The 18,001-nt window shown below is 40.4% G+C and overlaps 1 protein-coding gene across 3 annotated transcripts in view; it reads left to right on the forward strand.

Annotated features, from left to right (window-relative positions):
- plxdc2b (plexin domain containing 2b) overlaps positions 1-18,001 on the forward strand; it is a 460,874-nt gene that overhangs the window by 276,073 nt on the left and 166,800 nt on the right. The window lies entirely within an intron of this gene.

The following is an 18,001-nucleotide window of genomic DNA, read 5'->3' on the forward strand; positions in this document are numbered from 1 at the left end:
TCTTTTTCTTTGCATCATCAAACATATCCTGCAGTGGTTGTAGGCATGTTGTTATCCCTCAGGTGACACAGCGGCTTTGTTCCCTCGAAGGATCAAACAAGTGCTGGAAGATCACTTCCGCGTTTTCTCGATTCACAGTTGGTTGAATTCGCGCATGCGGAACTCGCGGATAAGGAGGGCCGACTGTACACCCAATAACTACAAAACAGTCAGTTTAAACTTGATGGTTGAAAAGGATCATAGACAATAATCACAGTCAGTGTATGTAGACCTTTTGACAAGTGGTGATCGATGAGAGGAAGTTAGCATTAACTTGTTTAAGGCAAATTGTATCTAGCCAACTTGGAAAAAAAGTAAAAAATGGATTGATGATAAAACTACTGTCAAAGAAGCATTTATAATGCTGCTACCCAATAGTCTGCCATCAAGTTTGAAGGTCATAGAATAGAAGGGAAACAATTATAGAGGTTGGAAAAAGAGATAATGGTAACAAATGATTGTTTTTCAGATGGGAGGAAATGTCCAGTAAAATTCCCCAGAGGTCAAAAGCAGGACAACTACTTTTCTTAGTATAATTAGTGACTGGATGTATGGGGCACAATTTTGAAATTCATAGATGTCATCCAACTTATAAGTGTAATGAACTGTGTGAATAATAGTAAAAGGAAATGTGTAGGTCTGATGGAATGGATCATTAGGTGGCAGATCTAATTTTAATGCAGAGGAACATAAAGCATTCCATTTTAGTGGGATGAATAAGAAGCAGCAATGTAAAGAAAGGCATGACTCTTAACAAAGGATATAAAAGCAGACAGGCTGCAGCGTTACTGGCATAGTTTGTTGAAAATAGTTTAAATAACATTCAGGATATAGAGCTTTATAAATCCATGCATAGAAAACAAAAGCAAGGCAGTCATGATGTAGTTTTATAAAATACTTGTTTGGGTACAACTGGATTATGCTGTGCAGTATGCTTGCTACATTTTAGAAATACTTCAAAAACTTTAAAGAGATTTACAACCATGATTCCAGGCTTTACTTACAGAATATAGATAGATTGGAGCCAGCAAGTTTCCTCTCCTTGGGACAGCAGAGGTTGTGAGAAGATCTCATGGAGCAGAATTTAAAATTATGAAGGATTTAAGTGGAAAGGCACGGTTCTCCTTGGCAGAGTGAAGAATATTTGGAGGAACACACACAAAATGCTGGTGGAACACAGCAGGCCAGGCAGCATCTATAGGGAGAAGCGCTGTTCGACGTCTCGGGCTGAGACCCTTTGTCAGGACTAACTGAAAGGAAAGATAGTAAGAGATTTGAAAGTAGGAGTGGGTGGGGAAAATGCAAAATGATAGGAGAAGACCAGAGGGGGTGGGGTGAAGCTGAGAGCCAGAAAGGTGATTGGCAAAAGGGATACAGAACTAGAGAAGGGAAAGGATCATGGGACGGGAGGCCTAGGGAGAAAGAAAGGGGGAGGGGAGCACCAGAGGGAGATGAAGAACAGGCAGAGTGATAGGCAGAAAGAGAGAAAAAAAGAGAGAAATCTATGGCCTCCTCTACTGTCAAGATGAAGCCACACTCAGGTTGGAGGAACAACACCTTATATACCGGCTGGGTAGCCTCCAACCTGATGGCATGAACATTGACTTCTCTAACTTCCATTAATGCCCCTCCTCCCCTTCTTACCCCATCCCTAATATATTTAGTTTTTTTCTCCCTCCTCCTTTGTTTTTCTCTCTTTCTGCTCATTACTCTGCCTGTTTGCCATCTCCCTCTGGTGCTCCCCTCCCCCTTTCTTTCTCTCTCGGCCTTCCATCTCATGATCCTTTCCCTTCTCTAGCTCTGTATCCCTTTTGCCAATCATCTTTCCGGCTCTCAGCTTCACCCCGCCCCCTCCTGTCTTCTCCTATCATTTTGCATTTTCTCCTCCACCACCTACTTTCAAATCCTATCTTTCCTTTCAGTTAGTCCTGACGAAGGGTCTCGGCCCGAAACATTGACAGCGCTTCTTCCTATAGATGCTGCCTGACCTGCTGCGTTCCACCAGCATTTTGTGTGTGTTGCTTGAATTTCCAGCATCTGCAGATTTCCTCGTGTTTGAATATTTGGAGGATGTAGGTTCAAGGTGATTGGTAAGAGAGCCAAAAGTGAAATGAGGAAAATTTTACATAGTGGTTTGAGACTGGACCACACTAGTAGCATAATGGGTGAAGATTTATTTATAATGTTCAAAAGTTAGCTGAACTATATATTGAAAGGAATAATTTTCAGAGCCATGTTGAGAAAGCGGGGAGTAGTAATAGATACATTGAACAAACATTGAATGTGTATCGATTTGACTGACCAAATGTTTCCTTTTCATACCGTTGACATTCTATGATTTTATGGTAGGATTAAACTATGGCTTTGTCTGTCTGGTGTCATAAATTTATGCTCCATGAATCTATCTCTTAAAAGCTCATTATTGTAATGCTGCATATTTTGGCTTCAAAAGATATAATGCTGGAAATGTTGTTCTAAACAGTCACTGGCAGCTCATGAGGAATGTGAAAATGTCACCTGGTGCTCTGGCGAGGCTTTCTGTTCAAGCTAATTGTAATACACAGATAGGGAAGGACTGGGAATCCTTACATAAACAAAATAATTGTTAGTCAAAGGAAAAGATCCTTCATTATATACAAATTGAAACAAAAGTCTTGGGTGTTTGTGAGTAGCCATGTATCTTTCAAATATATTAAGTTAACTTAAAATTATGACACTAGCTGCATCCTTTCAATGGTAATGTTCCATAAACCTGGTCAAATGTGAAATAAAACAGAAAATACAAGAGACAACATCTGTGAAGGGAAGATGGTGAACTGCTCCAACAAATTAGAAGCAAAGAGTAAAAGTAATTTCACATTGCCTTAAGGCTAAAATAGTTCAGCATATTTGCTAACTGAAAGCATGGCAGTCTGTTACACTGGAACTGAATGATCAATTGAGGAAAAAGCAGTAGCAAATAATGTAATCCTGATAATGTAATTCTGTGTGCTCAGGGGATTCCAGAATTATCATATTATTGTTGTAAGCCTCTGATTTTCAAATATGATATTATGGCCAGAAAAGCACACTGAAATGAAGGAATGCAGAAGAATGCAATCAGCAGATACAGGTCATACCTATTATTGATTGAAGATCATCCTTTGGTGGAATCAAACTGAACCAAGTTATTAAAGGTAGACATGCACTTGAATTTCAAAGCAATGGTTTGGACTTGTGACACCCAAAAGACAAAGAACGTTCAATTATTCAGACTGGCTTTCCACCATTTAGCATTCCGTAAGCACTCCCAGCATGGCTATTGAAATGGTGAGATGATCTCGTATTGTTACCTAAAGGAAGCCCAGTTCTGAATATTTGTATTTCTTTGCCATCCATGAGCCTTTGAGCAGTGTTCTCTGGCACCACGTTCTGAGCGACCTAATCACATCCCCCACACTTCTATAAAATCCAGCTTTCACATCCATACAGTGAAAAACATTGTTTCCATGATAATTTCAATTATTATGATAACATGTTCATTACTCATTATCTCGATCAAGCCTAATATTGTGTTATTCCATCGCTCCTAGTCTCCATGATACCAAAACTCTCTGTTCTTTTTCCCCTTCCCCCATCTTCCATTCACATGACATGGCCTGCCCACACACTATCACCATCTTCCTCTTTAACCAATTCTTTAGATTATTCAAAGCATGGGGCCTATATCTCTTTTCTAAAATGCTGTCTGACTAGCTGAGGATTTTCCATTTTTATACCTCTATATTTTCTTGCACCCTGGATCAGTGTTGGGACCTGTTCTTTTCACATTATATGTCAATAATTTGAATTATGGAATTGATGGGGTTGTGGTCAAGTTTGTGGACGATACAAAGATTGGTGGAGGGACAGGAAGTGTTGAAGAAGCAGAGAGTCTGCAGAAGGACTTGGACAGATTAGGAGAATGAGCAAATAAGTGGTATATTGAATATATATATGTATTAAAATGTAATGTCATGCACTTTGGTAGAAGGAATAAATGTTTTGACTATTTTCTAAATGAGGAGCAAGTTCAGAAATCAGAGGTGCAAAGGGACTTGGGAGTCCTCATGCAGGATTCCCTGAATGTTAACTTGCAGATTGAGTTGATGGTAAGGAAAGCAAATGCAATATTAGCATTCATTTTGAGAGGACTAGAATAGAAAAGCCAGGATGTAATGTTGAGGCTTTATAAAGCATTGGTCAGACTGCACTTGGAGAATTGTGAGCAGTAAAGAAAAGATGTCCTGGTATTCAAGAAGTTCTCGAGAATGATCAGGAATGGAAGGGTAATGTATGAGGAAAGTTGCTTGGCTTTGGGCTAGTACTCACTGGAGTTTAGAACAATGAGAGAGGATCTCATTGAAGCCTATCAGGTATTGAAAGTGGATGTGGAGAGGATATTGTCAATAGTGGGGGATGAGAGGGCACAGCCTCAGAATAGAAGGATGCCAGTGAATGTGTGGAAATCATTACCACAAATGGCTGTGGACTCTGTCATTTGGTACATTTAAAGCAGAATCTGATAGGTTCCTGATTAGTAAAGGTATCAAAAATAACTGGGAGAAGGCAGGAGAATGTGATTGAGATGGATAATAAATCAGCCATTTTAAAATGTGAGAGTAGCTTCAATGAGCAGAATTGTCTAATTCTGCTCCTATTTTCTATGATATTATATTATGGATTATAAAATTTTCTGTTTTGTCCACATATTTTCAATACACTGGATTATTATAGTGATTCAAATGACAAAGGCATGAGTCAACGAAAGTTAGCTTGCAGGTATAGGAATGCAAACAGAATGTCTTTATTGATAAAAGGCTTAGAGTAAAAGAGTAGAGACATCTAAGTCTAAGAAAACCTGGTGAGACCACATCCAAAACAGAACTGTATATATGTATTCTCCTTGGAGCGAAGGAGGATCAGAGGTAACCTGATAGAGGTGTACAGGTATTGATCATGTGGATAGTCGGGCTTTTTCCCAGGGCTGAAATGGTTGCACAAGAGGACACAGGTTTAAGGTGCTGGAGAGTAGGTACAGAGGAGATGTCAGGGGTAAGTTTTTTACTCAGAGAGTGGTGAGAGCGTGGAATGAGCTGCTGGCAATGGTGGTGGAAGCGGATATGATAGGGTCTTTTAAGAGGCTTTTAGATAGGTACATGGAGTTTAGTAAAATAGAGGGCTATAGGTAAGCCTAGTAATTTGTAAGGTAGGAACATGTTCGGCACAGCTTTGTGGGCAGAAGGGCCTGTACCGTGCTGTAAGTTTTCTAAGTTTTTATATTTGTTTGTTCTCTTCCCTTAAGGAAGGTTAAACTAGTAATGGAGGTCTGCTACTCAGGACAGAGATAAGAAGTAATATCTTCACCCAGAAAATTATGAATTTTCAGAACCCCTGACCTAAAGGAGCAATGGGGGTTTATTCGCAGAGTGATCTCCAAAGCGATAAAGTTGATTTTGGATATTAAGGGAAACGAGGGTTAGGGGTTTAATAGCAAGCACGTATACCTGAGGTGCAAGGATCAGCTTTAATTCTGTTTAATGGAAAAGGAGGTATAATGATTTCAAATGGTCATTTGCCACCTTTGTTTCCTTTGCACACTCAAGGGCCACTTTATTAGGTACACTACACCTCGTTAATGCAAATATCTAATCAGCCAATCACGTTGCAACAACTCCATATGTAAAAGCATGCAGACATGGTTAAAATGTTCAGTTGTTGTTCAGAACGGGGAAGAAATGTGACCTCTGTGGTCTTGACCATGGAATGATTCTTGTTGCCAGGTTTGAGTATCTCAGACACTGCTGATCTCCTGGGATTTTCATTTCTTTAGAATTTACACAGAATGGTGCGAGAAACAAAAATACATCTAATGAGTGGCATTTCTGTGGGCAAAAATGCCCTTTTAATGAGAGAGGTCAGAGGAGAATGGCCAGAGAGGTTCAAACTGACAGAAAAGTGACAGGAACTCAAATAATCGTGTTACAACAGTGGTGTGCAGAAGAGCTTCTTTGAACACACAACATATTGAATCTCTAAACAGGCTACAACAGCAGAAGACCATGAACATACACTCAGTTGTGGCTGCTGAGTGTCTGTCTTTCTGATGAAAACTCATTAATATAAAAGGCATTACCTTTGGCCTACCTGGGGGAAGTGACAGTGGCCGTGTCTCTGGCACAGAGTCTGGCCCGGTGGCTCAGAAGGGTAGGGAAAGGAAGAGGAAGGAAGTAGTGATAGGGGACTCTATAGTCAGGGGTTCAGACAGGTGATTCTGTGGACGCAGGAAAGAAACTCAGATGGTAGTTTGCCTCCCAGGCACCAGGTTCTGGGATGTTTCGAATCGTGTCCAAGGTATCCTGTGGTGGGAGGGAGAACAGCCAGAGTTCGTGGTACATATTGGTACCAATGACATAGGTAGGAAAAGGGAAGAGGTCCTGAAAAAAAGACTACAGGAAGTTAGGAAGGAAGTTGGGAAGCAGGACCGCAAAGGCAGTAATCTCGGGATTACTGCCCGTGCCACACGACAGTGAGAATAGGAATAGAATGAGGTGGAGGATAAATGTGTGGCTGAGGGATTGGAGCAGGGGGCAGGGATTCAGATTTCTGGATCATAGGGGCCTCTTTTGGGTTGTGTGACCTGTACAAAAAGGACAGGTTGCACTTGAATCCCAGGGGGATCAATACCCTGGTGGAGAGGTTTGCTAAGGCAACAGGGGAGAGTTTAAACTAGAATTGTTGGGGGGTGGGAACCGAACTGAAGAGACTGGGGAAGAGGAGGTTGGCTCACAAATAGAGAAAGCTTGTAGACAGTGCGAGAGGGAGGATAGGCAGGTGGTAGAGAAGGGACGTGCTCAGGCCGAAGGTTTGAGATGCATCAATTTTAACGCAAGGAGTGTTGTGAACAAAGCGGATGAGCTTAGAGCATGGATAAGTACTTGGAGCTATGATGTGATGGCCATTACACAATTTGGATGGCTCAGGGACAGGAATGGTTACTTCAAGTGTCGGGTTTTAGATTTTTCAGAAAGGACAGGGAGGGAGGCAAAAGAGGTGGCAGCGTGTCACTGTTGATTAGAGATAGTGTCACGGCTGCAGCAAAGGTGGACGCCATGGAGAGATTGTCTACGGAGTCTCTGTGGGTGGAGGTTAGAAACAGGAAGGGGTCAATAACTTTACTGGGTGTTTTTTATAGGCCGCCCAATAGTAACAGGGATATCGAGGAGCAGATAGGGAAACAGATCCTGGAAAGTTGTAATAATAACAGAGTTGTCATGTTGGGAGATTTTAATTTCCCAAATATCGATTGGCATCTTCCTAGAGCAAGGGGTTTAAATGGGGTTAGAGTCTATTAGGTGTGTTCAGGAAGGTTTCTTGACACAATATGTAGATAAGCCTACAAGAGGTGAGTCTGTACTTGATTTAGTATTGGGAAACGAACCTGGTCAGGTGTCAGATCTCTCAGTGGGAGAGCATTTTGGAGATAGTGATCATAGTTCTATCTCCTTTACAAAGGCATTGGAGAGAGATAGGAACAGACAAGTTAGAAAAGCATTTAATTGGAGTAAGGGGAATTATGAGGCTATTAGGCAGGCAATTGGAAACAGATGTTCTCAGGGAAAAGTATGGAAGAAATGTGGCAAATGTTCAGGGGATATTTCTGTGGAGTTCTGCATACGTACGTTCCAATGAGATGGCAGTTATGGTAGGGTACAGGAACCATGGTGTACAATGGCTGTAATAAATCTAGTCAAGAAGAAAAGAAAAGCTTACAAAACGTTCAGAGAGCTAAGTAATGTTAGAGATCTAGAAGGTTGTAAGGATAATAGAAAGGAGCTTAAGAAAGAAATTAGGAGAGCCAGAAGGGGCCATGAGAAGGCCTTGACAGGCAGGATTAAGGAAAACCCGAAGGCATTCTACAAGTATGTGAAGGGCAAGAGGATAAGAAGTGAAAGAACAGGACCTATCAAGTGTGACAGTAGGAAAGTATGTATGGAACCCGAGGAAAATTGCTGAGCCTCTGGCGATGATCTTTGCATCATCAATGGGGACAGGAGATGTTCCGGAGGATTGGAGGGTTGCGAATGTTGTTCCTTTATTCAAGAAAGGGAGTAGAGATAGCCCAGGAATTAATAGACGAGTGAGTCTTACCTCAGTGGTTGGTAAGTTGATGGAGAAGATCCTGAGAGGCAGGACATTTGGAGAAGAATAATTTGATTAGGAATAGTCAGTATGGCTTTGTCAAGGGCAGGTCATGCCTTACGAACCTGATTGAATTTTTTGAGGATGCAACTAAACACATTGATGAAGGAAGAGCAGTAGATGTGGTGTATATGGATTCCAGCAGGGAATTTGATAAGGTACCCCATGCAAGGCTTATTAAGAAAGTAAGGAGGCATGGGATCCAGGGAACATTGCTTTGTGGATCCAGAACTGGCTTGCCCACAGAAAGCAAAGAGTGGTTGTAGGTGGGTCATATTCTACATGGAGGTCAGTCACCACTGGAGTGCCTCAGAGATCTCTTCTGGGACCCTCAATCTTCGTGATTTTTATAAATGACCTGGATGAGGAAGTGGAGGGATGGATTAGTAAGTTTTCTGATGACAAAGGTTGGAGGTGTTGTAGATAGTGTGGAGGGCTGTCAGAGGTTACAGTGGGACATTGATAGGATGCAAAACTGGGCTGAGAAGTGGCAGATGGAGTTCAACCCAGATAAGTGTCAAGTGGTTCATTTTGGCAGATCAAATATGATGGCAGAATATAGCAATAATGGTAAGACTTTTGGCTGTGTGGAGGATCAGAGGGATCTTGGGGTCTGAGTCCATAGGACACTTAAAGCTGCTACGCAGGTTGACTCTGTGGTTGGCTTTCATCAATCATGGAACTGATTTTAAGAGACGAGAGGTAATGTTGCAGCTATTCTCAGACCCTGGTCACACCCCACTTGGAGTACTGTGCTCAGTTCTGCTCACTACAGGAAGGATGTGGAAACCATTGAAAGGGTGCAGAGGAGATTTACAAAGATGTTGCCTGGATTGGGGAGCATGCCTTATGAGAAAAGGTTGAGTAAACTCGGCCTTTTCTCTTTGGAGTGACGGAGGATGAGAGGTGACCTGATAAAGATGTACAAGATAATGAGAGGTATTGATCATGTGGATAGTCAGAGCCTTTTCCCCAGAGCTGAAATGGCTCACACAAGAGGGCATAGTTTTAAGGTGCTTGGAAGTAGGTACAGAGGAGATGTCAGGGGTAAGATTTTTACACGGAGAGTGGTGAGTGTGTGGAATGGGCTGTCGGCGGCGGTGGTGGAGGCAGAAACAAGAAAAAGGGAAGACAATTTCTCATTCATTTTCTGTTCGAATTTGAACTGAAAAAATTAGGCTGTACAACTGACTCTCATGCAAATCTATTGCAGAGCTGAATGGATGAGTTCAATTAACGCTGTTATATGTTGGTCTTGTGTATGGTACTATGTATTGGATATGGGATTATTTAATTAGATCTCAGCTAAATTCTAGTTCAGTGGTGGAAATGGTGCAGTACTTCTGATATTCAGTATAAATCTGAATTGACATTTTCTTTTCTAGATGTTTTCCATCAGTCCTTCTGTGCATCTGGCAATGTGAACTTACTTCTCCATTTTCTTGACGTAATCTGCTTTCACTTTAGCCTAAAGAAATAAACTTTCTTGAGGATGTGGTTAGTGTTAACAACATCCCATAAGGTTGTACTTGTACTTTCGATGTGCAGTTAGGTAATTGAATTGGAGATAAGTTATTGACTCAGTGCAATTAGCCCAGAGAATTGAAAAAGATATCAGAACTTGGGCTGCAGCAGGAACCTTTGTTGACCTATTGGACTTGATTGAAATAAAGGTAGCTGTTATGTTATTTCAAAAGTTCATGATTTCTGGAAGGGTTATATAATGGCTCATATTTTGTGGTCATTACTAAAGGAACCGTGCTTCATTATGCTTGTCACTCTTCACAGACTTTATCTCTGACCTTTTTGTCTAGCAAATTCAGAAACTCAAAAACAATCATAATATGGCATTTTCTAAAAGGAGCCTGGGTGAACCAAAGTGTGAATAGGGGCAAGGTAGTGGATGACTCCTGGTTAAAGATCATCTTGCCCCACAATTAAATTAAAAACTTCCAAACAAGGGAAAATGATTAAGTCTATGAATTATCATATTATGTACAGAAAGCACATCAATGAATTCAAAAGAAGGCTGGTTTTAGGAAATGCTCCAGCTGGCACTTTTGGTGTGCTGATTGACGTGCATGTGCACACAGCTGCTCCCTCCCTTGTAAACCGAAATTTAAAAATGCCTGATGGGTAAAACCAATGTGACCATGGAAACAAAGTTCAGACAAGGTTACCTGGATGATGACTGAATGTGAGCAATTGGAGGGATGAGGACACAGCTAGTTCTAAACTGCAGAGCAGAAGGACGGTCCAACAGATCACGCTGGGAATATCCTCCACTCTTTGTAAGAGGAAAAGGAAGAAAATGAAAAACAAGTTGAGCTAATCTTGCAGAAGAATGACAGATACAGATTGAAAAATTAAGATACCTGATGTTATAGTATTCAGTATGACTCCTGTAGGCTGCAATATGCCAAGACAGAAGATGCTGTTCCTCAAGTTTTCACTGGGCTTCACTGTAATTGTACAGGAGGCCATAGACCAAACGAGTTTCAGTATCAGGTCTCTCAGGTTGGCACATATTTCCCACAGCTTGTGGAGGACATATCATATATCCAATTTCTAATTTTTGATTAACTGCACGAAAGTCAAGTCAAAATGACACTTTTTATGATATATTGATATATAACTGCACGAAAATCAAGTCAAAATGACACTAGTACATAGTAAAAATGAGACAATTTTCAGGACCATGGTGTTACATGACACAGTACAAAAACTAGACTGAACTACGTAAAAAACAACACAGAGAAAAAAAATCTAGAATAGACTATGGACCTACCCAGGACTGCATGAAGTGCACAAAACAGTGCAGGCATTACAGTAAATAATAAACAAGACAATAGGGCAGTAAGTTGGTGTCAGTCCAGACTCTGGGTATTGAGGAGTCTGATAGCTTGGGGGAAGAAACTGTTACATAGTCTGGTTGTGAGAGCCTGAATGCTTCGGTGGCTTTTCCCAGATGGCAGGAGGGGGAAGAGTTTGTATGAGGGGTGCATGGGGTCCTTCATAATGCTGTTTGCTTTGCTAAATGTCCGTAATGGGGGGACGTGAGACCCACACATTCAGATTATAACAACAGGCACTTTTAACCTCCTCCTTTTGCTCAGTGCAATGTTTGAGAAACTCATGTCCAGTTTAATGGTGAGCTCTTGCAGGTCATTTTGAGATCATAGTCATTGAGCCATACAGCAGGGAAACACACCCTTCAGCCATTGAACCTGTGCTATCAAACATGAATCTACACCAATTCGACACTGAACCTACCTTATTTTTCCCATATCCTATCAACTTTCCCCATGTTCTGCCACACACCTTCAATAGTGGAACATTTTACAATGACCAGTTGCCTACCACTGGATCATCTTTGGGATGGAGGAAGTCATCCAGAGGAAAGAAATGGCGTTACAGGGTAATTGTGAAAATGTCACATAGACAGCATCAGGGTTCAGGAGTGAATCAAATTTGCTGCAGTGATATGACAGCCTCTCTCTCACTACATGACTGATTGATCTTGAACATAGATACGGTAACACAAAATGTCGCCTCAAAGTGAAAGAAATACCTTCATGATAAAACAATCTTTGCTACGAGTAAAATAAAAGTACTTAAATTTTCAGTCTCATTGATCGGTTCAGCTTAGGCTCTGTTCCACTTGATTTGCTCAGATCATGTCTGGCATTTGAAGCCGTTATGTGATCCTAAATCTAACCTCCAGGTGTGTCCAGTAAAGGTAGCCACTAAAGACATGGGCTCTTTCCACTATAAGCATTAAAAGGCATTTGTCTGCTGCGTAGTAAATTCACAGCATGGATCATTTCTAGCTTGTTGGCGACAGTCAGTTGTTGATTGAGTTACTTGCATCCTGCGCTGAAGATGCAATATAAATGGAACATGAGCTGTATTTTATATAAATGTGAATCAGCTCGTGTCATCAAGAGTTGTCTGAATTGTCAGTAGAATGTAGAATTTCAAAATAAGATCATTGAGATGCATACGTAACTACGGCATAAAAACTGGGAATTGACAACAAATGTTTGTGGCAGTGCCTTCCCTTTTGCAGATATCTTGGATGGCATTCAGAAAGAAGACCAAACTGAACTTCAATCATATGTGAACAGATATTTACATGGTTTCTTTTGTCAGAAGAAAACATTAAAATTAATTAATTACCATGGTAATATTTAGAACGCAACTTACATTGGGGAAAACTATCATCACAGTTTGCATCATGTGAAGATTTGTTGCTTTGAAAGTAAATGTGGTGACAGAATGCCTGCAAGAAAATTCATGTCAGGGTTGTATATGGTGACATATATCTGCTTTGATAGTAATGCTACTTTAAACTTTGAGAAGAGTCACATCATTATGACAACTTATTTTCTTATTTAGTTAGAAATGCAGGACTGAATGTAGATAGAGATAGATAGATAGATAGATACTTTATTCATCCCCATGGGGAAATTCAACTTTTTTCCAATGTCCCATACACTTGCTGTAGCAAAACTAATTACATACAATACTTAACTCAGTAAAAAAAAATATGATATGCATCTAAATCACCGTCTCAAAAAGCATTAATAGCTTTTAAAAAGTTCTTAAGTCCTGGAGGTAGAATTGTAAAGCCTAATGGCATTGGGGAGTATTGACCTCTTCATCCTGTCTGAGGAGCATTGCATTGATAGTAACCTGTCACTGAAACTGCTTCTCTGTCTCTGGATGGTGCTATGTAGAGGATGTTCAGAGTTATCCATAATTGACCGTAGCCTACTCAGCGCCCTTCGCTCAGCTACCGATGTTAAACTCTCCAGTCCTTTGCCCACGACAGAGCCCGCCTTCCTTACCAGCTTATTAAGACGTGAGGCGTCCCTCTTCTTAATGCTTCCTCCCCAACATGCCACCACAAAGAAGAGGGCGCTCTCCACAACTGACCTATAGAACATCTTCAGCATCTCACTGCAGACATTGAATGACGCCAACCTTCTTAGGAAGTACATTCGACTCTGTGCCTTCCTGCACAAGGCATCTGTGTTGGCAGTCCAGTCAAGCTTCTCGTCTAACTGTACTCCCAGATACTTGTAGGTCTTAACCTGCTCCACACGTTCTCCATTAATGATCACTGGCTCCATATGGGGCCTAGACCTCCTAAAGTCCACCACCATCTCCTTGGTCTTGGTGATATTGTGTCCTTTGCAGCTCATGAAGCCGCGCTGTCTACCAGTAACCCACTGATTTAACCTTCACCTAATCACAGGACAATTTACAATGACCGGTTAACCAACTGACTGGTATGTGCGAGGAGATCAGAGTATCAGCAGGAAACACACATGCACACACGAAGGATGTACAAACTTTCTTACAGAGAACGTCAGAAATGAACTTCGAACTCTGATGCCCTGAGCTTTAACAGTGTTGTGCTAACTGCTAAGCTACCATGGTATGCAAGAGTTCTCTCTGTAAATGCTCACTTCAGCTACCAGCATTGGGGATAGGTGTACAAAGCATCAAAGGTTTTTATTTCAAATATTAAGCTACATAATGGGAACTGACATAATAAGCTGCACCCAAATGTGAAGAATTGATATATGTAGATCAGTCTACGTAGGTCTTGAATCTGAATATTTAACAATATACCTCTTCACGGTATATTTAATAATCTAGAGCTACAAAACTGAAAATTGTTATGATGTATGGATCCTAAGAATTGTTTTCTTCTGAAATTAGCCATGAAAGGCCTTGCGGTTGATATTAAAGTCATGGCCCTTGTTGTGGACTGTACCACCATGTGAAATGGTGTTTCCTTATAAATTCAACAACATATTTATAATAATCATTAACACGTGTTGATTCACCACTTAATCTTCTATAGCCAAAAGGAATTCAAACTTAGTCTTAACAAATAACAGTTCAGCACAGACTGGATGGGCCGAAGGGCCTGTTCCTGTGCTGTAGTGCTCTGTGACCCATACATTTGTACATCTCTAACAGCTCCTCTGGCTGCCTCCTCCACTCCAAGAAAACCAAGTCAGCATGTGCAACAGGTCCTTATATCTGAAACACTACATCTTAATCCTAAAACTAGTACACTTCCTCTGCTGTTCTACTTTTGTCAAAAGTAAGTTTTCATGTGAATAAAGTTCCATGGAGCAGGATATATGTGGCATACCTCAACCCAACACCCTCTGGTTATAGACCCCTCTACTGTGGAGAAAATTACTTTATTCCCTACCCAATCTATGCTTCTCTTAATTTCGTATTCTTTATCATGAGTCCAATCAGCCTCCCCTAACTCCAAACAACCCAGTCCATCAAGCCTCTCCTCATAAGTGAAATGCTCCAACCCAGATAATTTCCTGGTGATTCTCTTCAGAGCAATCATACCCTTGCTGTTGTGTATTGGTCTGGGATGTAGAACTGTACACTGTGCTCAGGTTCTTTCATCAGACTTTGGTGTGTGTTTCTCTTTGCTTCCATTCAAGTCATTTTAAATACAGCAGAATGGAACTGACATGATATCAATTAGTGTGCTTAATCACATCTGCTAATGCCAATCTCCTGCCTCCAAGACAAATTTCTATCCTAAGTATTAATTGCATATTGTTATATTTTTGTTAAGCCTCTTATCTGGAATCTTCTTCATTGTCTTTGGAAATACTTATAACTGAGATCCATTGATAAAATCCATTCTTAAGGCTACTTTAGTTACAACCTAGAAACCTTCATGCATTTTCGTCAAATTTATTCTTTATATTTCTAGACTATTTCTCGCTGGTCAGCTTATATTTGTCTAAATGTTTCATCACTGGCTTGTAAGAAATTTTAATAGCTTTCTTACAATGGATATTATTATGTTCTTGATAAAAGACAAACCTGGCATGGGTAAAGTAACACATTTTATTTCAGCAATGGCTTCAGCCCAAAACGAACGCATGGGACCTGTCCCCAATGTCATTTCTGGTTCCAGGTGAACTGCTGGCATTGCATACTGGGAACTGAGGTTCTTTATTATGTACACAAATACAAAAACATCTTCTCCCTTTTAAGAAAACAAATATAATACTCTGTCCTTATAAACCTGTAAGAAAAAAATAATGCTTTCCAACATAGAAATTTGCATTAACTTCAATTGTAATGACCAAATACAGTGCCTTATTCACTCATTATATCTCAATCAGTCTCTGAGATGGTTCGATGATCCTTTTTGGTCTGCTTTTTGTCTCCACAGATGCCTTTTTTTTTCATTTTCTGTATTAACATTACTGTCTTCTTTTAGAACTTTGATCAACATATTCATTTCTTTCACATCTTTCTGCCAAGATCCCACCTGTTTGTCTCTGTTCTTCTTCTTGCTGTGTGACCATAATTTGCTCCACGTGCCTCATAATGGAGCTCGGGACTGCATCCATGTGATCAGTGAATCTTTGCACAAGTTCCAACTGATTCTGTCTCAATTCACAGAGCTCCTTCTGTTGGCAGTGACAATGACATCAGTTCCCTAACCCTTCTCACAAAAAAGCAGTGATAATAACATCAAACCCCAACCCTCTTCCTCGCACACAATAAATTAACAGATCGCCCACACAGAACACCAACAAATCCAAAACTCCTCCCTCTCACAAAAAGTAATTTATTGCCCACCTACCAATTCACAAGAAGAAAGAAGACACTGAAAACTGAAGGAGACTAATATAAATTACAGTAAAATAATCACATAAATCTCAGAATTTTGAGAACGCTGTCCTGTCAGCATTCGGGGAGAGCAGCTGCACAAATTCAGTCCTTCCATGAAGAGCGACTGCCACGCTGGGTCTAAATGCTGCCGACTCAGCTACCAACCACTGTTGCCCCTGTGGCCTCCATTGAGAGTGACTGCTGATCATTTCTGCATTCATCTCAAAGCTTCAGTCTTCCTTGGTGCTTTGAAATGGAGTCATTCATGACCTCGTACCCCATCTCTGTTCTCCATGAGGTACCTCATGTTCTTGGTCCTCTTCAGACACAGCAGCACACTAGATCATTGAATCAAATTCTGAAGAGCACATCACAGGCTCCAACAGCTTCTGTAACAATAAAGGCAAAAAGAACAAGAAGAAGACATAGAGAAAGTGAAGTAATTGAAGAGATTTGCTATCTGGAAGATGTCACCCAAGGAATCATTGTTTGCTCTTGCCTTCTTGACTGGAAATCTTCATTCAAGATCAGACTTTCCTTGCTTAAAGGCATCAGTCCTTGCCTTGACAATCTAAGTGTTTCCTCAGCAATAAAGAGCTCTTCATATCAAGACTCCTTGATACTGTTCCAGAAATAAATTATCATGTGAATAAAATTTCCTGGAGCAGGAAATACATGACATCCAATGTTTATTCAACAGTTACAATAGCAAAAGTTATTTGTTATTCAGTATTAACAAATAAAATAGCCAAAGTTGTGTCATTACCTTGCATTAAGGGAAAAAAAGCAGAGATCTAATCTAATCATTGATGTGAATGTGTTATTCCCCACTATTCTGGATTGACTGAGTTGATTTCAAAAAACTAAACAAAATCTACTGGTGTATTTCCAAACCAATCTCTGTCAGTAAATGCATGTAGATTTCTTCATTGTACATGTACCTATGACATTTAAAGGCTGCAGCTGCACATTGACAAAGCCAAGAAATGAATTATAAAGTACTTACAGGAAGCAGTAAGAAAATTTTTTTAAATCTGTACAGACAAGAGTAAGTAATCTTGATCTTTCCTTTCCAGGGCAAATAATCCATCTGTTGAGGCATTCACATGAATTAGGGGCAGAGAAGGCCATTCGTCCCTTTGGATCTATTGTACAATGTAATAAGATCATTGGTGATGTGACTACAACCCCAACTCCCCATTCCCATCCACTCACAGTAACCTTTCTCCCATTGTCTGTCAAGTGACTATCTTCATCTGTCTTAAAAATATTCAAAGAATTGACCCTTTTAGGAAGAGAGTTGCAAAGACTCACAAACTTCAAAGAGAAAAATATTTCAGCTCGTCCCTGGCTTATTATTTTTAATTAGTAGTGACTCATTATTTTTAATTAGTTGTGCCTAGTTTTAGACTGCATCACAAGAGTAAATATTCTCTCTGCAACAATCTGGTCAAGAACCCTCAAGACCCTGAATGTTTCATTTGAGATCATCTCACTCTTCAAACTTCCTGCTAATACAGGGTAGCCTTGATAATCTTTTATATTAAGAAAACCTTCCTATCATGGAGGATGTTGAGAGATGACCTTATGGATGTTTATAAACTTATGAGGGATGTAGACAGGGTATATAGGATCTTACTCCCTAGGCTCAGTGTTTAGAGGCAGAGGCCACAGGTTTTATGATGAGAGGGGAGAAACTTAAAAGAGATCTGAGGGATAAGCTTTTCACACAGGATGTGATGAATATCTGAATCAAGGTGCCAGAGGAGGCGGTGTAGGCAAATATTACAAGAACATTTAAAAGGTGTTTGGACAATCACTTGTCCTAAATGCAGGCAAATGGGATTTGTGTAGATAGGCATCATAGCCTATGTGAATAAAGTGAGGTGAAAGGGCCTACTTGTGTCTTGTGCAAATCTCTGATTCAATGATTCTAATCAACCTATTTCAGGTATTAGACCTGTAAGCCTTCCAATGCCTTAACATCCTTCCTTAGGCAAGGATGTGGTCCTGTTAACAGAACTTGAGAAGTGGTCTCACATTTTAGTTTATATAAATCAAAAAT

The sequence above is a fragment of the Hemitrygon akajei genome, chromosome 8 (assembly GCF_048418815.1).
Source record: "Hemitrygon akajei chromosome 8, sHemAka1.3, whole genome shotgun sequence".
Classification (NCBI taxonomy): domain Eukaryota; kingdom Metazoa; phylum Chordata; class Chondrichthyes; order Myliobatiformes; family Dasyatidae; genus Hemitrygon; species Hemitrygon akajei.